At 42.3% G+C, this 22,394-nt stretch overlaps 8 non-coding genes across 8 annotated transcripts; all 8 read right to left on the bottom strand.

Annotated features, from left to right (window-relative positions):
* Positions 1–15,768: 15,768 nt before the first annotated feature.
* trnac-gca (transfer RNA cysteine (anticodon GCA)) lies at positions 15,769–15,840 on the bottom strand. Its single transcript has one exon. It is a non-coding gene; the product is annotated as a tRNA-Cys (tRNA).
* A 427-nt stretch (positions 15,841–16,267) lies between these two features.
* Positions 16,268–16,339, bottom strand: trnac-gca (transfer RNA cysteine (anticodon GCA)). The gene has a single exon. It is a non-coding gene; the product is annotated as a tRNA-Cys (tRNA).
* Positions 16,340–16,654: 315 nt separating this feature from the next.
* Positions 16,655–16,726, bottom strand: trnac-gca (transfer RNA cysteine (anticodon GCA)). The gene has a single exon. It is a non-coding gene; the product is annotated as a tRNA-Cys (tRNA).
* A 2,615-nt stretch (positions 16,727–19,341) lies between these two features.
* Positions 19,342–19,413, bottom strand: trnac-gca (transfer RNA cysteine (anticodon GCA)). Its single transcript has one exon. It is a non-coding gene; the product is annotated as a tRNA-Cys (tRNA).
* A 430-nt stretch (positions 19,414–19,843) lies between these two features.
* trnac-gca (transfer RNA cysteine (anticodon GCA)) lies at positions 19,844–19,915 on the bottom strand. The gene has a single exon. It is a non-coding gene; the product is annotated as a tRNA-Cys (tRNA).
* Positions 19,916–20,309: 394 nt separating this feature from the next.
* trnac-gca (transfer RNA cysteine (anticodon GCA)) lies at positions 20,310–20,381 on the bottom strand. The gene has a single exon. It is a non-coding gene; the product is annotated as a tRNA-Cys (tRNA).
* Positions 20,382–20,744: 363 nt separating this feature from the next.
* trnac-gca (transfer RNA cysteine (anticodon GCA)) lies at positions 20,745–20,816 on the bottom strand. Its single transcript has one exon. It is a non-coding gene; the product is annotated as a tRNA-Cys (tRNA).
* Positions 20,817–21,457: 641 nt separating this feature from the next.
* On the bottom strand, positions 21,458–21,529 carry trnac-gca (transfer RNA cysteine (anticodon GCA)). Its single transcript has one exon. It is a non-coding gene; the product is annotated as a tRNA-Cys (tRNA).
* Between the last annotated feature and the right edge of the window lie 865 nt (positions 21,530–22,394).

Genomic DNA, 22,394 nt, shown 5'->3' on the forward strand with positions numbered 1-22,394 from the left:
CATGCTGCTGATTTATTTCTGAAAGGAGAGTGCAGATCCTTCTCTCAAAATCTGATTTTCAATGAGCACACTCTTCACATAAATCTTTTTCACACTGAAGCTAAAAAAAGACAGTTTTTGAGTGGATTGGGACTTTAGTGAAGTCAGAAAACAACAAAGAAGTACAACACAACTACCGGAAGTTTCGGTCCTTTGTCCGCGAGAGTTTCTTGCATTCTTTGAGCTTCTGTTTGAGACTGTAACAAAGGAACTGTAAAGTGTAACACTTCTCTCTATGAAAGGTAACAGGAGAAACTCAAAGCAACGCCCCACAGCAACAGTTTGTGCCGCTATTGAGCGGCTCCTCTCCAGCGGGAGGAATTCACCCTGGCAGATGGCGGGGCCGAGGCCCCCGAGGCCCCAGGCAATGCTACACCCTGGGACCCGGATACCTAATCGTGCCCTGTTGAGCCTCTCACCTGCTGCTCTGCCGCTCACAATGTTATCTCATCTCCCTGACCTATTGTGGCTCCCAATGGTGATAATGACAGTTGAGAGACCCACGCAGCGCCGGAGCAGAGGCTCGCTCTCCCCGGAGAGAGGCAGGATCATGGGAAACCTCGGAGTAATCGATCTCTCCATCTCGCCTCCTCTGGTGGATCTCGTTTCTTATCACGACCTGTGGACAGCTTGTGTTTAAGGCTTTGATTTTCAGCGTAGCTATTAGAGTTTTTTTTTTTCAATTAGGTGTGGTTGGTCCCTTTAACTCTTTGACCTTATATGTTGTGGTGAACATAGAGAGGAAGTAACTTTAGTGTACTTAAGAGGGAATATTTTAATTAGACAGCAGAGCAAAGCAGCGTAATGAACAATCTGACATGATAAATAAGACATTTCATTTGTTTTTTGATGTTCTGTTGTTATTTCTCTAAAGTGTAATTTCACAACGGGACAACATTTCCACTCTGAGCCCATAAACTATCCAGACCATTGATTTGGTCTCGGGTAACCACAATTGGTTGCATTTTGAAAACCCAGTTCTCGCAACCTCCTTAACCAAACCACAGTGCGGTGTACAGTCTTGTTGTTGTTTTGTCCTCCTTTTTTTCTTGCCCTCCACTGTTTTAATTTTCGCTCAGTCATTTTCCCTGAGAAAACACCATGCAGTTCCTGCGTGACCTCGGTTCCCACAGGCTCAGTCAGACACTGTCACAATGGCCCAGTTCTCACTGAGCTCCAGTGGATCCTTAATGAGACTTTCATTGCTTCGGCTCCTCATCAGGCCGTATAATAGAGTCAATGAAAATGATCTGCTTTGTCAGAAATAACTGGGATTATCAATTCTGTTGTTCGACATTTTCTCAGCAAATGACTCCCAATACTTAATGAGAATTTGAAATTACAAGATAAAATGTTCCACCTCAGGTAAATGTTCTCGATACTGACAAAAAGTTACACATTGGACACATCTAAAGACCTCTCTCAGCGACTTGTGTGATACCTTAAAACACTGCAAAAAGTGTTTATTCCGTTATTTAAAAACACAAAAGACTAAATTCTTGTTTGATATATAAAACACATTCTGAATAAAGTGATAAAACTTGTAAAGATGAATGTTTTCTTGTAACGATGTTCAACATAATTGGTTAGCTGGGCCCTGTATATTACCACCACAGTACACGTTATTTAAGAATCACTCCAGTTATTTGGTATTCCACCTCTATAAAGTCCTACACTTCCCACAATGCAGTTCAATAAAAATGTCATTCTTGAATCCTGAATGTTTGCGTCCATCAAACTCAGCACACATGAATTTGAAATCTGACTAGCTTATTTTTTTCAAATTTGAAAAGCCACACAGCTGCTTTGAGAAGCTAAAGTACTGTTTTTGTTGTCTTTAAAGGGGCAGTTCACCCAAAATATCAATGTATCATATATGAGAGGCTAGCTAACTAACGCATGAACGCCATGGACGTATAGCTGGCTAACTTAGGGTTTAGCGCCCGACTACCTTGAATAGAAATAAAATTATTTTTAATCTTGCGGCTCCTCTTGACATTCCCAATTTTATGGGACCGAAAGGCTTATCTTATGGTAGTCAAACGAGCCACGTGGGTTGTGACGCTCAAAAAAATGATCCACCGTTTTACAGCTTCTTTTGTCACAATGTAAGCTTATGGAGAAGAGAAGGCAGACATCTCTATGGCTGATATCTCCAAACACAACAACAGTGCTCCAGATCAGAGGAACAATATGTATTTTTGTGAACTTCATGTGTGAAAGCAGTGCCCTTTAAGAAAAGAAGTGAAACTTAAGTTGTTGGTGGCAGCTCTCTCTGCAACCCTGACGATCAAGTTAAATGAGGATGTATTTCCAAATCTTTTGTCGCTTGTGTGTTGCAAACATAAAGAGAAGGAAGTGAAGGGAGTGTCACAATGATCTGTTTCATTACCAGTTTCTATATGAAGAGAAAAATGAGGATGTTTTGCTGCTGAAGAGAGAACAGGAGAGATCATATGGAGCGAGCACACCCGATCACTGTGTGTGTGTTTTAAACTGTTGTCTTTGTGGTCTTACGATCAGTGTGTGACCAGGAGAAAGGAAATGGAGATCTCAGACAATGTAAAGAGAAACGGTGTGTTCAGTTCTAACTAAGATCTCTCACAGATTTGACCTCATTTAACTTTGATGGCCACGTTACTGTAACTCTTCGCTTTAAGGAGGATACGTTGAGTGAAACATGCTCAAACCTCACAGAGTTTGACAGCAGACGTTTGGTTTCAATATACTTTGTGATGCAGGAAATCTGGAAGATATTTTATGTTTTTCCAGCTTGGCAGAACAACAAACTGTGAACCAAATATGCGTAATGATAAAAATCTGCCCCTAATCATGAGATTCTAGATGTTTTTCAGTTTGTACAAGGCTCAAATGTCAGTTGGACCAAATTTATAGAACAAAGATGTTGTTGTTGGTGAATCCTGCGACTTTTCACTGACAGAAAAAGGGGAACATCACAGAAACAACGTTGGATTTTTAGCTTTATATAACAATAGACAATTGTGCAGTTTATGCCCGCATGAAACAGAAGGCAAAGTGTTATTTGATTCTGCATATTTAGGTGTTTGCTGCATAAAAGGTCAGCAGCCAGTAGTGTTGGCAATGTCAATGTCAGTTACGCGCCCCCGCCATGCAGCTACATGTCAAGGTAGCCAACTCCGTCTGACCGGCAGCTCCCAGTGAGCATGGACAATTGAGTGATGACAGGCTCGCCAAAAACAGCCTGACTGGAACCTTACACAGCATCCGAGACCGACGGCTGCCAGTTTGATGACAGGGAATACAGTACTGAGGTTTGGCTCTACGCTACCCCAAGATACTGCTACTCCCTAATGTGAGGCAGCTAAGAGGACTGCTAACGTTAGCTGCATGACTAAGAGAGCAAGCGGTGAAAGTCTAACAGCAGCTAAACTCCGTAAACAACCGCAGGACTACCATGGATTTGATTAAAAATGGTAAAAAAAAAAAAAAAGCATTAATCATTTCAGCTCAACTTTTTTTTAAGTAACTGATTTCCATTAAAAGTCCGACTACAAGAACTTGAGCAGACTTATATACTAAATGGTGTCTTTGTGTGAAAAATGGAAATGAAGACGTCCATTCATACAGAGATCACGACCTCCGTGTCCTCAGTGGAAGTTATGGCCTGGGCTGACATACCTCTTCTGCAGGCAAAACAAATTTGGGGCAGGGACCCCCTCCCTGAGAAACAGAGGAGAAGGGAGGTTTTTCACTGCGACACGAGCGATAACCTCGTGCCATTGTGTGCCTGGCTGCCTGAACATCTCTGTTTCACCTCCGCGCGTAAAACATGATGGAGATAAGAGCAAATCCCAAACAATCTTCAGAAGAAAAAACAAATGGGACATTTTTCTTCCGCTTAAAGCAAACAGCGAACCTCCTTATCTTAAGATAGATTGCATCTGCGAGACCACCACAATTCAAAGAGAGGAAAGTCTGATGTTTACGCCTCTGGGGACGAAATGGCATTTTGTAACTTGTATGAAAATATACTTTTATGTTTACAGACTTAATGGAGCCTAAATGCAGCCATTTATAGAAAAAGCTAATGGCCGATGTACTTCATCATAAATCAGATCATCAGTCATGTAAGGCTAGAACAGCGTTATATTTGTTGTGTTGTGATTTGAATCTGTGACACACTGTCATTTTTATTTGCCTCCCACAAAGCAGGCATTGACCAAAGTGGGTGTCTCTGGAAAGAAAGAAAGCATCATGACCACGGAGTGTGTGCCAGGGGGGACAGGGCGAGAGGGGACATTTATTTGGCATTCTTCCCCTTTATTAGACTTTTATGACAAAGTGACAACTCAGATTTGTCCCTGGGGCACTTAAAGGGGCTATATGTTGGAAGTTTAGTTGTAAACATTCAAAACTGAACTACAATTATCAACAGAATGTGAATAAATAGCAGTTTTGACATTATGATGTCTGCGTAATGTGTCCCAGAGATATCTGCTATAATTGGCATACTAACTGGCTAGTCCAAAGCTCCCCTGGTCCCAGAGCGCCCAGTTTTAACCGCTAGCTGCATGGCTAACTGGGCTAACTAGCTAAGGGCAGCTACAGTTAGCAGCAGTTACTTTGGCAAGAGGGTCAGAGGGAGTATGGATTTGACAGGTGGCCAATTCTTACATATTGCACCTTTAAATCTGTCTTAATCTCAAGTGAAACAGCATTTAGCATTATCTTGAGTAAAATTGTGGATTTCTCTGGGTTTGAACAGAAGATACAGAAGGACAACAGAAGGACCTGTCATTTTTTGACATTTTGATCTAGAAATGTTACACATCACTCCTTTAATTTGCTTGATGTCACAGCTGTTTGACGTTCTGGCATGAACCTGTTTCAAAGTTTTGTGTTCTTTTAAGGGGGAATGCTGATCGCTAAAGTCGTAGCCTGCACACTGGCTCTGTTCGAGGCACAGATGTGATTTCAGTGACGGTCCACTTGTTACATAAGTTGACCTACTGTCCAAACAGAATCCGTGTATCGTTCCAGTAATGACAATAAATTGCCTCAGAGTCAGTCAGAGGAGGATTCCCTTTCATCAAACGCATCTTTGTGGTAAATCCAAGAGCTACATCCTGCACTTCATCAATAACAACAGAATCAATTTGTTTGCTTTCCACTTATCAAGTGGAAAAAAGTGACTCTGTTAACGACACACACATGGAAAGAGAAAAAAAAAAAATCAGCGCTGCTCTACAACCCAACGTGGTGGCCCCAACATAAACAGAGATCTGTGGAGCAGGGGTAAACTTCCTCTGCTTGCACTGGTGCACACACTTCCTGAGGGGATGAGCGGTGCATCAGATTAAGCGCCGATCTCCATAAAGGCTGGAAGTGTTTCACTCTGCTGGCAAGTGAGCCAACCAAGCAAATTCAAGCCACATGCTAAACTCAGGTCTCCATGCCCTCATGCTGCTGTATTTAAAAAAAAAGGAGTGTTTAACAAAAAAAACTCAGAGATTTTGCTGCAGATAGCCAGATGTCTAAATATTTGCCATGCTCACAACATGCCTCTAGGTCTGTGTGTCCAGTGCTCTGCTCCAGACTGAAATGTCTCAACAGCATCAAAAGATCAGCATTAAATTTGCAACAGATATTCAAGGTCAATAAAGGATCAATTCTTACAACTTTGAAGGCACAGCGAGTACTATTTGCAGCGCTTCCAGCAAGACGAAATGTTCTCTTAAAGACCTCAGCGTCTGCTAGAAGGATTAGAACAGGATTTTGAGTGTTTACTCATGGTTCCCAGACGATGTACTGACTAATGACTTTGGAGATCTGCTGATTTTTCCATAAGCCTCAGTCATACTTTATTTTCAGTGCTAATTAGCAAACGTTAGCATTGTGATTGTGAATAAGATAAAGGTTATATCTGCAAACATCAACATGCTAGTATAATCGTTGGGCACATGTTAGCATGCAGATGTTGCATTCAACTATGCACCACTGGGACAGCTCACCCCAAACTCAAACATACTAAATATAAGTATTTTAGATGTATAGGCCCTTTTTCCTCTCGCCTGTCACCTAATTATGCATCTAGATTTGTTTTTGGTGTGAGTTGAAGAGTTTTGGAGATACCAGCCTTTTCTTGAATATAAGGGAACTAGACGGCACTCAGCTTGTGGTGCTCAAACCACCTAAAAAAAAAAAAAAAAACATTTGAAAAAGTCAACAGTAAAGTCTCTTTCCAGAAATTAATGACCCAGTTACTCAAAATAATCCACAGAGCTTGTTGTGAGCAGTTTTGTGTTCTCTATCACTGCATCTACTCGTGGACGAAAACTTGCTGATGCTACAGTTCCGCTGAGGAGGATGATATTTATGTCCACATCCTGCGCTGTCACGAGCATGAACTTCTCGTCCTGCACGTTTGTACTGTTTGCTGGTTTATTTTGGCTGAAAGAAAATAGTTCTGACATGAAACTGCTCACAACAATGTCTGTGGTCTATCTTGAGTAACTGTGTCATGATATCTGGAAAGAGACTTCACTGTTGAGTTTTTTTAAATATATTTCGGCACTTTGAACACCACAAGCAGAGTGCCATCTAGTGCCATTATAATCAGGAGAAGGCAGATATCTCTACAAGATCCAGCAACTCACACCAAAACCTTGTAGACAGATGAAAATCTATGAACTGTGCCTTTAAACACTGCCATCTTGGGAAATTTTCCGTTTCAACCTGAAATCAAGCAAACTTTTAATTTTGTCTACCGTTCTGTTTGCTTAAATTAAAGCAGCCAGTGACTCGACTTCCCACTATTTTCTGCGTTAAGACGACTTTCCTCTCTTCTAGATGATCTCAGCGCTGAGATGTTTTCTGAGAAACATGCCTGTTACTTTATTGTTATGGGGAAAGTGGATTATCTAGCTGTTTCCACTAATTCAGTGTGTTCGACAGCTTATTTTTGATTTCCTGCTCCACGACTGCAGATTAATATCTCGGGGTGGCAGCAGCCCAACTGCAACAAACCCTCTCGACAACGAGGGTCCCTAACCTCAGCACCCTGAGAAACACTATAGCCGGCCTGAGAAGGCATAGCAGCGCATAATTTGAGACATGATTGTTGAACAGTAGATATGTGTGAGTTTTAGTGGCCTGGGGGGAGTCCCACCCATGGAGACTGGAGAGGAAACTGTGCAGATGGAGGTCAGAGTTGGGCTGCTCACATCCTACTCTCTGTTTGTCCTGTTATTCCAATCTACGCCAACACGCAGGCGGGATCTGAGATAATGTTCAGGGAATCTTCTCAAAAAGCCTTTTTCTTTTTAAAGCTCCGCTCCGCTGGAGGATTTTACATTCAACACGACCACGAAAGCATGAAACGACACTGAAAAAGCCACAGGATTTAAATAAGCAGTTGTAAAATGTGGTCATAGGGGTAAACTTGCCTTTAAATCTCACAAAAGCCACATAAAACAGTATAATTAGACAGGATTTTTAATCTTAACTGCCATTTGTCATCTACAAAGCACCCCAGAAACAACATTACAGCATGACTTGGCAAGCGTTAACGTCCTCAGAGGCTTTGAAGACCCTCCAACTGACGTCCATCGTTTCCATACATGATGTCCCTCTGTGATTTCTTTGCAGGATTTGTATTATGTTATTTCCAGGCTGCTGCTGGATTTGGCTCGCAGAAGATAAAGTTGGCTGATGTCATGTTTTTCATGGCATCGACCATCCACAGATGTTAAATATATCTGAACAGATATCTATAACGGTGCCTACATGGGAGTCAGAACAAGAGTAGTTAAAAACTGTATATGAAGACAGGTCACAGGCTGATTGATATTTGCTATCTACTAGAGACCAATAACACTATCATATGTTATTTTGAGCCGAAAGTATTTTGGTGATATTACAGGAAAAAATATCCAGGACAGTGTTTGACTACAAAGGTAACATCACAATGAGGACTCCTTCCTGGAGATGTGACTGCGTTCAGGTCAGGGCGAGCCACGCCAAGCCAACTTGAGACCAATGAAGCGGCGGCGATGACCTGGGAAATCAGGATGTCTTCCGTCAATACTGCAGAGACAAAGAGATGTCAGAGGACGATGACCCTTTCCTGCTAATCAGAGGGAGAATCGTGGAGAGGAAAGGACTCCTCCCTGAACCTCTGCTCAGGCAGTGATGAGGTTTCCATGTTTGTGTTGGCTCATGGAGGTACGACAGTACCTGTATCCTCTCTGGCAGAAGACAGGGAGCTTATCTTTTGGCTTTGTGAAGAGAAAGAGTCAAGTTTGTTTATCATCTCCTAAGTTTTGAGTGAATTTCCCTTCTATCTGTGGATCTGTTTAGGCTCACGGTGTTCAATACTTGCCACTGTATAATGGGCCATGTAATAACGTAGTTTCCTCTCACATTGTTTTGCTCACATTCTTGTCTAATATAATCCATAAACAAAGTTCTTGTAAACTACAACTGACCTACACTAACACAGCCCTGAGTCTACCTGTTTCCATGTGAGTCACCCTCTTGTGTGTTGCCTTTTGAGCCAGATAGTAGCATGTTGGTTTGCCGGTGCAGACTGAAATATCTACAGGATACAGGATGGATTGCCATGAATTGTTGTACAGACACTCACAGTCCCCAAAGAATGAAGCCTGCTGACTCTGTTGATCATCTGACGTCCTCTGGAGCCAACATTTAAGTTGAAGTGACGTGTCTTGACAACTATCGGATGGATAAAGTTGCATTGTATTATATCATATGATAATGTATATTGCACCATATTATACTGTATCGTATTGTAACTTATTCTATTATATTGTATTGTATCGATAACCATGACATTTGGTGCAGACACTTTGGTGACACCTTCATATACATTTTTGGTCCTAGGTGTACTTTGTGTTTACTGCCAAATAGGAACATGTTGCACGAAGATGGTAAACATTATACCCATTGAATATGGGTTCATGGTAAAAATGAATGACGATCGATTAAATATGGGGATACCGCTGCACGTTTCCGGACAGGCATTAATAACGTTGCACTCACTTGTAAAAATGAGAAGCGACATAAATCGTTAAGTAAAGAATGAAAAAGAGAGCTCGAGAGTATTTCATTGTGCAAAAAGAAACAAAATGTGCTTTAAAATGAAATAATTCAGTATTTTTTAGAACATTCTCCTGAATCCTTTGATGGATTTAGTGACATGATATGAAACTCTTTGTGAAGTTCCTTTAGATCCTTCAACAATAGCTCTACTTTGAGGAGACCTTTTCAAACATTATGGCCAACCCATTGGCTGAAGATGCATATCTAAGTATGATCTGACCTGTGCTTTCTTCATGCCGACTGAAGTTCAAGATTTGTCCAGAGCCCTGACTCGCTTTCTTTCATCCGACGGGATCATGTTGACCGTGGGCTGTGACCCCGGTAATGTTATACAAATGTCATGCATCATGGGACTGGCGGCTCCCGTAAGAGGCGAGCATTTGGCCTGCGAGCATTGTCGCAGAGAGGGGCTCTTTGTAGAGACCTCTGGCAGAATGAACAATGGTGTTTTACGGACAAGGTCAGCAAGAACAAAAACCACAGAGACTGTTGCGCAATATTTTCTGCTCGTAAACGTATCTTAAAAATGCTTCTGCTGAACATTTTGTGTGATTTCTCAAGCTCTTTCTTCCTTTAGGCAATGCTTGAGAGGAACAACGTTTTTAGTGTTGCGGTGCAGTGCTGTTTATTAATTATAGCTCTGTAACAGTTTGCAGATTTATCATGTCCTTTATGGCCGTTCATTCTGTGAGCTTTGATGTTCAAGGTCAGATGATGAAACGTTTTTGTGTAAAAATTTGGATGGTAAACTTTCTTTAACAAGCTTGGCAGCAATGTGTTATCATAATCCTGCCGAGGGAGGATTCAACCTACAGTATACTGAATGAAAACCTCGCCTAACAGTTGGTTGCAATAAGGATGTGACCAGCTTTCCTTCAGCCAGTTGAATTCAAAGGTTTATTGCCTGTTTAGTGCATACTGAGATAACCCGATGCAGCCGGGGCTTTTGATCAAAGACATCAGCAGAACGTTGCGTTCCTCCGCAGTCGTCACCTCAAAGGAAATGACTCACAGTCCAGCTACAGTAAACATTCAGGACAACAAGCTGTGCTTTTTATCTCCATCTTATTTCTGCTGCACCCTGTGGCTTTGAAGCTCCGCGGCTGAAACCGTCCCCAGACATTAAAGCTTCTTATTATAGTCGTTGTTTATCGGTTCGAGATTTAGCATTGTGTTTGTGTGATCTGCAGAAACATATGAAAAACAATGGGGAGCGAGGAATGATGGGAATGATGCGCAAATATTGTTCTACAGACGTTTAAGTACAGTTTTGAGATACTTTAGATGATTATTTCCATCTTGTTTTACTTTTATAGTTCAACTCCTCTTTCAGAGGAGAATATTGTACTTATTACTCCTCTACATTATCTGACAGCTCCGTTTGCAGGTCATAAAATAGGATACATTTTTTTCATTAAGCAGTTCGATTAACTCATCCTTTTTTCAATAATTTCTGTATTTGACCTCACATCTATGTATATCGGAAGGGATTCTCTGCCTTGTAAGACCATTTGGGTGGTAACATGAGAAGTTTTCTGCAAAAGTAGACCTTTATGTGATATATTAAAGATCCTCAATAACATATTTTTGTTTAATGGACTTTTACGCAGTGAATTTATTGTTTTCAGGTGTTTTAAAAGAATATTTTCAGTTTGGTTACGTTCAGGCAGTAAAACTACCTGGTTAGATTTAGGAAAGGATCGTGGTTTGAATTTGAAATAAGTGAACATTTAGTTTTAATTTAACATGAGTCAGGAATAGTGATGATAACAAAAAATAAAAAAAATCATCTCTGTTTGAAGTTAAAATCGACGAGACACCCAATACGAGCAGACGAAAATGCGCTTCAGGCACACAACACTATGTGTGATGCAAGGCGTTAGGTGCTGCCCCCAGGCAGTATTCAGGGAGTCGCACCTGGGGACAGCGACCAGGGAAAACAATGCCTCTTCCTGTTTTGGTTGTGCAATGGCAGAAGCACTTCCTTCGTGCTGTAATTTGACCTTCGTTTTACCATGAAAAATTGAGCCTTTTTCAATTTTCAATTAGCTTCAAGCCACAATTTCTCTTTTCTACGAAGGAAGTACCTCAAAACTGAGTACGTTTACTTCGATTCCACCACTGCTGCACACAAAGGGGAGTTGATTTTGATATCTACATTTCATGAAACCTAACTGCTTGTTTGTTTGTCTTCCTGTTTAACTGATCTCATTCTCAAGTCAAATTCAGCTGTAAATGTTCTTGTTGAAAGTGAATCTGATTCTTGAGTTTTCTGCTATCAGAAGCAGAATAAAGCCTCATTCTGTCTCTGATCCCGGAGCCTAAAGTCATATTTTATGTCTCGGAGAAAGACGGCTTAGTGATGCAGCACGCTGCCATGGAAACCAGAGCGGTCTGTTGTGTTGCTTGTGTTAGAGATCCGCCCTTTTGCCCTGACCCCTTCCCTCTGTGGCGGCACACTTTCCCCGGGGGATTTCACATACAACATCTGCCCTGTCCTCCAACCCCCGACCCACCCACTCCAAAAGAGCTTCTGGACGGGCTTTTCTCAATAAAGGCCGTCCAACACACACCTGCTGAGAGGGTTAGAGGTCAGCATCCAGGCAGGGACACACTATCCAGCCTGAAGGGCATTCTTATACAACATGGCACAGGAGAAAATTATTACACTAACTGAGTAAGAAACAAAAAAAAAAAATGATCGGCTGTCCTACAACATTACATCAGCTTCTCAGAACACTTTCCCTTTTTCATTTTCCCGAGTTGTAGCGTCTGGCAACTCCGTCACGTGACCGCCGAATGTGTGGACAGAAGGAGAGGGAGTTCCCTGTGGTGTCTGTTCGCTCGCAGCTCTGCCTGCTGCCTCACCAGGCCCTAAAGGAATCACCAGGCCCTCATCAATCTGCCTCCGCATTCCACAATAGCTGACAAAGGGACTCCACTCTCTCCGCGGCAGATGGCTTCGCCTCGGGCAGTCTACGCCAAGCTCCCATTGTGTAGACTCCAGGGTTTGATGCAGGGACCTTTGCTCCCCCTCCCTTCAGTGTCACAGACCGATACGAGGGTGCAGAAGTTGAATTAAACCGCTCTGTGTTTGGGTGAAATCAACAAAATATTTTATATGAGCAGCAGTGTGTTGATGAGGAAATCCAGAGGGTAGATGAAGGAGACGTTTGTGCTGGGACAGAAAGCCGTGATCTTCCTGGATACAGGAGGTGAGCGTGCAGCAGCACTCACAGTTTTGGAAAGCCATGTTTTCTGTTGTTGTCTGCAACCAGGAAACATTGAGGCAAAATAGAGCAATTTTGATGGAAGACAAAAAAACATTTGAGGCAAGGGTGGGAGATGAAGTAGTAAACCCTCCACCAGAATCACCAGTATCATTACCAGCTTAATGTTTACTGCTAATGCTTTGGTAAACCGAACTAATGGAACAAATGACAAAAAAATGACACTCCTTAAAAGATACTTTTTTCGTTTGATGTCTTTAATACATTTTGCTGATAATACTTCAACTTAAGGGGAGACACTACAAGTGAAAACATTTTTTGAGTTAAATTTTTAGTTTTGGGGCTATTTTGCTTCCAACCAGTGGCATTTCTAGAGTCTTTTGGGGCCCCGGGGCAAAAATTCCCAGGGGGCCCTGCAACCAGCTTTCAACATCATTATGTTATAATCAGGAAAATCCAAACCTTTTTTTAAATTTTTGTTTCCACTGTTCACATTAGTAGAATTTTCCAATATAAATAACATGAAAAACAAGAACAATTACCGTATAGTGCCTTGATAGGGAGTTTATATGAGTGACCATCAGGGGTCCCAAACGTTTGCCTGGTTTGCCTCTCCTGGTGCAAATCTGTTGATAATACGTCTGCTTTCACACTTGTGGAAAATAAAAATCCAAAACACATTTTTAGTATTTATTTTAGTTCAGATTTCTGTTCTGGGAATAAATAGACAGCCCGTAAACCTAAAATATCAGAAAACATGTCATACAAAAAATATTGTCTATTGTAAGTAATCAACGGGAGGAGTTTCATCAGGATATCTATTAAAATTTTTACCATATTCACAATTTTCTGGTCTTAAAATGTTTGGAATTTTACATCACATCTATTTAAAGTCCATCTTTTTCTACTCTGAGTGAGTAATCTGCTTATTCTGAAGGTTTTGAGGGAGGTGTTTAACAAGGCCCGACTAGTGGTGGTGATTAGGTGAAGGCTCAGCTTTATCCAAACTCCTGCTGTAGTTTCGCCCCCAGATAAAGATACACTGAGGAGGTTTTTGTGGGATGTGAAGGTGCAGTTTGGTTAAAGGTCTTGTAACAATTTTATGGCCTTTTCTTCACGGCTCTTCCCTCCAAGAAATTGGAGGGAAGTGAAGTCCTCTTTATGATGTGGCATTCCTCCTCGAATGTGCTCACTAAAAGCACGCAGCAGCTTTGACCGACTCCATTCACCAATTAACACAAAGCTGCCTCCCCATTAGAGAGCACGCAGCCCGACTCTCCGGGCTTTTTGTGCGGGAGCGGGCTGCGTTTAACACATCTGTTGTCTCCCATGTCTGAGCAACCCATACACAGGTCTGTTCACAGTGATCCTTTTATTCAGCCCTGAAAGGACCTATAGGGGCTCCTGATAGATGGCCTTCATTCCAATGAAAATGGCAAGCCGGATAATGAGAAGAATGGCGAGCCACCACTCCAGCACACCCCCTGGTCCGAGCCCCTAAACATCCTTTTAAAAGGCTCCTCTTAAACAGTCTGATGCTGAGTCTAATCATGTTGAAAGGAGAAACCATGTTTTATTTCCCGCTTCTTAAGCTGCTGCTGTTTCCATTAACGTTGAAACAAATTAAAATTTTATGAAAAGAAACTTGCGTCTGAAACATTTCAATCGAAGTGAGGAGGAACAGCCTCCTCATTCGTCATATGACGTCAACCCGTCAGTCCAATCGCCAGAATAAATATTCAAACTTTACGTTTCTTTAGGTTCAATTTTCAATTTTATCATGTGACAACGCTGTTCTTCTGACCTGATTAGGTTTACGCCCAAAAAACACCTGGTTAAGGTTAGGAAAAGATCGCGTTTGTCGTAAAATACCTGCTTTTGTCACCACAAACATGGCTGGAAATTGTGCCAAGGTCTCCTTAAAAACATTCAGCGGTTTCACGCTTACGAATGTTGAAACACAGTCTCGGACTGTGGTTGCTGGCATGGCATGGCTTAATCCTTTGAGCGACACACACATTTTATTAACTCAGCTCACGTTTTTTGAACTTCTACTATCATAACTTTATGTTTAAAAATGAAAATTTCAGCCACAATTTTTCCAGCCCGTTCCTACAACACAGAGGCCTGCGTGTTGTGACTGAGGTCAGAGTTTTGTGTTGGGGGGTCAGAGGATGTTTACCGCAGCTCTTCAGCATCAGTGATCAGGACAGCACATGGATGGAAAGACAATAGACAAAGCAATGTCCTATTTAAAGATGGGTCACTGCTATTTATAAAGCCGTGAAGAGGCCAGAAGGAGGTGGGACGAACACGAAGACAACATTTCTTTCTGTCTAAGATTCGTCTGGTTTATTCTTGTGCATCCACTGCGACAGTCTCCAGATTAATTAGATTAAATTAGATTTTGAGTTGATTTCATGACATTTATCAGCCTGTATGGCTGCCCAGTGTGTCTCTCACTAATGACCAGTAATGCTGCTATCAGAGTGAATCCAGAGATCCGGAGGTCTCGTCCATTTATCACACTAAGCTCTTATTTTGACATCTCTAAGAGGCCCAGTGGAGCTTGTTACATCAGTTGAAAACAGAGATAAGTTCAGTCTGTCAAAACAGCTACAGAGGGCATTACTCTGCAGGGTATCTCTGGTATCAGTTGTGGTGGAGGCTGCGTCTGTTATCTGGAGGATGATGCCGCCACACAGGAGCTTGTTAATTTTCTGGTGGTGTGCCGTCCTGAACGTATCCTGTGTGTTCTTCAGAGATCTTCCCTCATCATTGTCTATCTGCTCGTGAGATCCCCCTTTAAATCAAAATAGACACTTGTGGCCGGACACAATGGGCGGCATTGTCTCCTCCTGAAAGGAGAGCATGTGCTTTGCTAATGCCGCACTCGCAGCAGCCAACCTCCGGGACAACTTCTACATTCAGCCTTTGATTAAGGAGCACAGTTATGCATGGATGACTTCCTCCAAGGTGCCTGGAGGTTGTGGGAAAGGGCCAGTGAGTAAGTGTGGCCTCAATCGGGGGGCCGGGCCTGCCTCGCTGAAAGGACTACACTGACACTGGGCCGAGTCCAGCTGAGCAAGAGGGGGCTCACTGTAGATCACATGACCAAGACTGTCTGACTGTGATGGGACACACGTGTGTGGGCTCTGACTAAGAGTTGTAGGGCATCTCAAGGCATATTAAGATCATGTTGAAGGGTTTAAAGCTCATCTACAATATGAACAAAGTGGGAGTTTGGATAGATGTGGGATTACTTTTAGTGTTTTAAGACCATACTAGCCTTTGCCTTCTTTCTGTCATTCAATCTTTCTCTGTACATTTGCACAACAACACAGTTCAGTGGTTCTACCTGTTTCTGATGAAGTCAATTCTGCAAACCTAAAGGTTCAGGGGGCATCCGGATTTGAACCGGGGACCTCTTGATCTGCAGTCAAATGCTCTACCACTGAGCTATACCCCCTTATTTGAAACCCCAGAAAAAGAAGTTGACGAACGATCATAATTTCTACAATATGTGTCAGCACATACTCATATACAGTATAAGCATAGGTATGGTGGTGGCAGGCAGCTCGGTGTGACGGCTGCCGAGCAAAAGACGACGTTTGAACATTTGTAAGAATTGACAGCTTGTTGCGACGTAACGAGATAAGCAAATGGCTTCATTTCTGAAAATGTTTTACTCGTGCAAGAAAAGACAGATTTTTACTGGAGTCCTTTTCACTCAAATGATGGGCTACATACATCATTGAAGTGTTTCAGCATGTCTATCTTTAATTCATCCATTGTTTTCTTGCATAACTTCACAGTGATGCAGCTCAATGATTCTTGCCCACTAAATGCTTTCAAATGAAGCCATTTGTGCAAATATTGGACTCCATTTGAGGGTCAGGGGGCATCCGGATTTGAACCGGAGACCTCTTGATCTGCAGTCAAATGCTCTACCACTGAGCTATACCCCCTTTAAAGCTGGCTGCAGAAAATGAAGTACTGATGGTTCAAGAAGGATCTTTCACAGGGACCAGGTTTGTCCCGATGGGGATGTGTTGTTTTGTACTATATATAATATATAATATTCTAAAATTTAACGCTGGGATTGTACATTTTTGCCAAACAGTGACACTTTAAAAGAGTGATGTTGACATTTAAGAGCTGAGAGATGGTATTAGTGTGAAAGGCCACGGTCCCAGAAAGTCCTCCAACACCTGTAGCATGTCACGCATGTATGAGTTTGGGACAATTTCGTTTTTGTAAATATCCAGCCCCTGCTAAAGGTAAGGGGGCATCTGGATTTGAACCGGGGACCTCTTGATCTGCAGTCAAATGCTCTACCACTGAGCTATACCCCCACAAAAATAAGCATTTTTTTGTTGCCACAAAGATGGCAGCAAAATGTCCCTGTGGTCCCTGGCTTGACATTGGAGGTTTAAGTTTGATGATTGGCTGCCAGAGTTAAGAATAAACTAAACACATTTATGAATCAAGGGGGATTACAAAGAACTACTTCTTCTTCAAATCGTTTATTAGTGAGCCAAAAAAGCAATACAGTCATCAAAAAGATCCACACTGAGGCGGTATCAGTGCAGGTCTGGTCCTGGAGGGTTGATCCGGGGTCAGGCCTGTTTGTGCCCAGCCTGATCTCAGGACATCTGTGGTGTCGGTGTGAGTGCTCGGACACAGACGACCTCCTATTAAACAGTGTGATTAGTGTGGCGCCCGTATGGAAGCCTGGGAGGGTGACGGGTCGGCTGCCTTCTGAAGGAGATTAATACAAGAGCGCAGGCAGGGAGGAGCACCTGCCATCCGTCTACTCAAAGACCGGCAGAGCGGGAGATCTAACAGTAACTGTGTTTGAAGTGCAGGGTGACCGCAGAGACCCTCGGTTCTCAATCGTGAGGAGCAGCAAAAGAAAGCAGCGGAGCTCTGCTTAAATGTGTCCGAGAATGAATGCAATTTGGTGCGAACCTTAAACCCTTCATGTAATTTTTCCAGATATCTGTAACGTGATCTCTTCATGCAATGCAGCATTGAGGGCCCAGCCTAACCTGCTCCTGTCGTGGATGTCTCCCATGGGAAATCACAAAGCTTGTAAGCAGTGCTAATGCTACAGTTTCCCACGGATACTACAAGGGCTAAACAAGGCTGATACACTCCGAGAGGTCAGCGACGAATCGTGTTTCTGACACCAGGGCGCAGATATTCACTCAGTGTGAACAAGCTGGAAGATTTACTTTCAATGAGAGCATGATTTTACATTTACAGTTTGAAAATTTTGTCAGAAAAAAAAAGCGCCAACATGCTAAATCCCTGCTCCTTTCACAAGCTCCTGACAGTAGAACAAGGCCTCCGCTAATCCATTTAATATGAGAGGATCAGACCAGTTGGACCCACCACAAGGGATAAACTGCTGCTCTGTGGGGTGGAAGCTGCTCTGGAGTTGCGCCAAAACTGGAGCCAGGAATTAATCCCGGTATCAAAATGAGCGGATTCCCTCAGCTGACCAGGTTGGACAGTCTGGGAAGAAGGTGAGTGTTTACGTGCGTGTCTGTAACGACGGCGGATTTTCTGACAGGCGGTATGTTAAAATACGACATGTGGCGAGCCCTGCTTAGCCTCGATAGCCTTTAATCCTGCTATCCTTTAATTTTTGTCATTTAACGCCAGTTTTAATTGCAATTAAGGGATCACGAAAATAAATAACAGCTTTCGGAGATTTAAAAAAATGGCAACATCTGCATTTATAAACATAAAGGACAGGAAAAACATCTGCTCCAACTTTTTGATTCTCATTGTTGCATGTTCAATCAATTAACAGAATGTCTTTGACAATTAGTGAGCATTTACCATATTATCTCTCGCTGTTTTCAAGTCATAAACTCTCCTTCACTCACATCTGTGTTTCATTGTCATGCCTCCTTAATTTGTCAGTCCTCCCCTGTTGCTGTATATCACCCTGCTCCCCGCGGAGCTCCCTCTCAGTAAACAATAAGCCACTATTGAACTTTGCCACTCTGCATTAGAAAAACATGAAGAAAAATCCAAATGAGTCATAAAAACAACAAGTAAAAGGTTGAAAAAAGAGGGGGTAATTAACCTCGATCCTCTGTAAATGATTAATCCCGCTGGTTGCTAATGGACAAACATTGAAATCCTAAATAGATACAGATGGAGTGTCTTGCAGACATGATTGACCTTGACTTTCTAACCCATCTGTCATTGTTCACAGGATCATAGGAGAACATTGTGTTAAAGCATATCAGAAATATTCAGGCCTCTCCTGACGGGGAATGTCTGCAGTGGTTGAGTTTCGGGATACCACAAAGCCCAGAGGAGCGGGAAGTGAGGAGGTTTCTAAACAGATCCAGTAACGGGACACTCTGAAGTGAGAGACCCAGAGGAGTCTCCTCGCCTTTGTACCTGTGGTCAAAGAGCCACCAGAATCAACAAAGGAGCAATTTGCGGCAATGAATGATGCTCTTTTTGTCCTTTAATGGTCAAGATAGTACAAAATGCTTTAAGATTAATAATACGTTTTAATTATCTTCCCCTCAAGACATCAATAACGTCTCATTTTAATTTATTTACTCTTTCCTTGCGTTAACTTTTAAAACTGCTGCTTGACTTCTGCACAACCAGAGACCTCCTGATCTTTAGTCAAATCTGCCGCTAAGCTAGCTACATCCCGTCATGGTAGCAGTGTTTTAGCATGTCCATGCAGATGCAGATGTTGGGGACTAACCAGAGGGGAGCTGCAGTTGTTTAAAGTCTGGACACTGCCACACAGAGTTTAAAAGCCTCCAGTTAGTTAGAACTGAGGAAGCCTCTTGGATGAGAGGCGGAACGTCTTCAAGAAACTGAAACATGTCGAGTTGGCTAAGATACAGCACCTAGAATTGACATCAGGTGATTTTCCAGGAATGTCTGTATACTTTACAAAGAAGTAATTCAGTTTCTGTTTAAATTGAGGGGGCATCTGGATATGAACCAGAGACCTCTTGATCTGCAGTCAAATGCTGTACCACTGAGCTATACCCCCTTATTTACAAGGATCAGAAAAAGAAGTAGAGGTAATATCATAATTTCTACAATATGTGTCATAGCACATACACATACAGTATTAGAGTGGGAATGGCGGTGGTACACAGCTCAGTGAGACGGCTGACAAGCAAAAGATGACCGCTCAAAATGGCGTTTCTACATTTGTAAGCACAGAAACACTGGATGTTTTTAACCAGACGTTGGGAGAATTCACAGCTTGTTGCGACAGAACGAGATAAACATTTCTGCTTCATTTCTCCTGCACAAAAGAGAAGCTTTTTAACAGTGAACCCTGCCAATGAGCTGCATACATCACTGCTTTTTAAGTCATCCACTCATTTCTTGTATATTTTCACAACACTGCAGCTTAATGATGTTTGCTCATGCATTCCTTTCCGATGAAGTTCATCTCTGTGAATCTAAAGATCAGGGGGCATCCGGAATTGAACCAGAGACCTCTTGATCTGCAGTCAAATGCTCTACCACTGAGCTATACCCCCTTGAGAATTAACAGCGCTACAGGAAGAAAAATAATGACCCACTGGCACATGAACACATCGGAACATTTTCCAGCTGTGTTTTTGGCAAAAAAACAGATATTTTTGTTGAGAGTTTGGGACAATCGGCAACTGAAAACTCTTTTTTCATTTTTTTTCCTACTATTTCCAGCTGTTTAGTTGTCGACAAAAGCTGGTGAGCAAAAAATGATCTTTTCCTAACCCTAGCCAAGTGGTTTTTGTGTCTAAACCTAAACAGACTATAAGTACAACTTTGTCAAAACTCAAGTGTGCTACTGTGATATGTATATCTTTCATTCACTCTTGTGTGTTATCTTAAAGATGTAGCTCAGTGATTCTGACTTTTCATAGAGCCATTTATGTGAATCTAAAGGTTAGGGGGCATCCAGATTTGAACTGGAGACCTCTTGATTTGCAGTCAAATGCTCTACCACTGAGCTATACCCCCACAAACTTGTGTGTAGTAAAAGAGGTAAAATAATGACCCACAGATATTTTAAATTTGCACGTAATACCTATCATAGATGGCTTTTTGAGCTTTGTCAGCATGAAAACACTGAATATTTTTAACAGCACATAACCAGATAAGTCAAAACATGATGTAATGACATAACAGTAAACAAGTGGTATTTGTGCCGAAGCCTAACCAGACCACACAACTTGTCAACTTTATGAGCCTCAGTGGGTTTCAGTATTTTAACAGCATGTGTATCTGTAATTCATCTATTGTATATTTCCACAACAATGCAGCTTAATGACTTTTGCTTACAGATCCCTTTCAATGAAGTTCATCTCTGTGAATCTAAAGGTGAGGGGGCATCCGGAATTGAACCAGAGACCTCTTGATCTGCAGTCAAATGCTCTACCACTGAGCTATACCCCCACAAAAAATACTAGTAGTAAAAGAGGTAAAGGAATGATCATAGATGGCTTTTCGAGCATATAAAGCATGAAAACACTGGATATTTTTAACATGACCTCGGGACAATTTACAGCTGTGACAGATCCAGATAAACCAAAGCATGATGGCAACCAAGTGGTATTTGTGCCTAAACCTAACCAGAGCAGACAGCTTGTCATTTAACAGTATGTGTATCTTTAATGACTTCTGCTTATGGATTCCTTTGTGATGAACTTCATCTGGAACTGAACCAGAGACCTCTTGATGTGCAGTCAAATGCTCTACCACTGAGCTATGCCCCCTTTACATTACCTAATTGTACAGGAAGTTCAAGACTGACTCTGTTTAGGAGAGGGAACTGACCTTTAACAGAGGCCAGTTTTATTCAAATGGGGAATCTAAGAAGTGGTGATCTTTATTTCAGACAGTTGAGATTGTATATTTTTACAGTATGTGTCAAACAAATTCAGATATTAAGCTGAGAGACAGCAGTGGTGTAATGGCTGCCAAGCTGCAGTGAGACCACTGCTCGAGAGGACCTTCCAAGTGTGTAACGACACTGAAGGACACATTTGTGTATTTCAGAATGCAGTATTTGTGTATATTTCCCCCTGCTAAAGGTTAGGGGGCATCCGGAATTGAACCAGAGACCTCTTGATCTGCAGTCAAATGCTCTACCACTGAGCTATACCCCCTTACAAAGTACAGGGCAAAAAATGAAGTTGGATGAGGAACAGATCCTCCACAGAAACCAGTTTTATTCAAAAGGGGATGTAAAGAACTGGTGATCGTCCTTTTGTACTTAACTTCTTTATTTCAGACAGTCATTTTCATTGTGGTTGTTACCACTAACCCCTAAAATGTCTGCAGCCACTCAGATCTCCTTCGGGACAAAAAAAAAGAGAGAGAAATTACACAATGCGTGCAACACCCACATAACACTCCGTGAGTGAAACCTCAGCAGTTTCCCACCGGAGCCGGAGCTCTGCTCTGCCTGCCGTCCCGTGAGAGTCTGACACATCAGACTGCCCTGTCATTTTCACAGTATCAGATCCCACAGCCCTATTCTTCCACCATAATACACACACACAAACACAGATCATATCTCTGCACCTCTTCATGTTTCACAACATAAAGCCCTGCCTGTAACTCTGGTGAGAAAAGAGACAACACACAGCCACTCTCCCCCATCGTATGTTTGGAGTTGTGAGGCTGTTAAGAGACCAGACTAGACTAGAGTCCTCCTAATTTAATGTGTCGATCATTTGATGCTCCCAGAACAACAAGAGCCGGCACAAAGAGAGAGTGCTGGGAAGCATTAGGCTGACAGAGTGGAAGTAGGGCAGACCAGGGGGTGACGAGCAGGTCTGAACAGTTATGCAAATGGCTTGTGTTCGCCTGGTTATGGAGAAGAGAGTGAAAAAGGGAACAATTATGACGGGAGGGGGGCTGCTTTAAAATAGGACATCAACCACCAGCCGCGAGTTTCCTGTTTTCATTGGATCTGCAGAGTCGTGTTTTTCTCCTCGGCAGCAGAGATCTCCCTCGCCTCAGAGCGCC

Source organism: Pagrus major, chromosome 23 (assembly GCF_040436345.1).
Source record: "Pagrus major chromosome 23, Pma_NU_1.0".
NCBI lineage: Eukaryota > Metazoa > Chordata > Actinopteri > Spariformes > Sparidae > Pagrus > Pagrus major.